We start from the raw sequence: 275 nt of genomic DNA on the forward strand, positions 1-275 counted from the left end.
CCGTCCCATGGCGTCCCGTGCTGTCGCATTTTGTCCCGAGCCTTAGTAAGGCCGTCCCATGCGCGTCCCGTGCCGTCCGAGCCTCACCAAGGCCGTCCCATGGCGTCCCGTGCTGTCCCATGCCGTCCCGAGCCTTACCAAGGCCGTCCCATGGCGTCCCGTGCTGTCGCATTTTGTCCCGAGCCTTAGTAAGGCCGTCCCATGCGCGTCCCGTGCCGTCCGAGCCTCACCAAGGCCGTCCCATGGCGTCCCGTGCTGTCCCATGCCGTCCCGAG

The sequence above is a fragment of the Eschscholzia californica genome, unplaced genomic scaffold (assembly GCF_041429995.1).
Source record: "Eschscholzia californica isolate CP2 unplaced genomic scaffold, dmEscCali1.0.p SCAF_3, whole genome shotgun sequence".
NCBI lineage: Eukaryota > Viridiplantae > Streptophyta > Magnoliopsida > Ranunculales > Papaveraceae > Eschscholzia > Eschscholzia californica.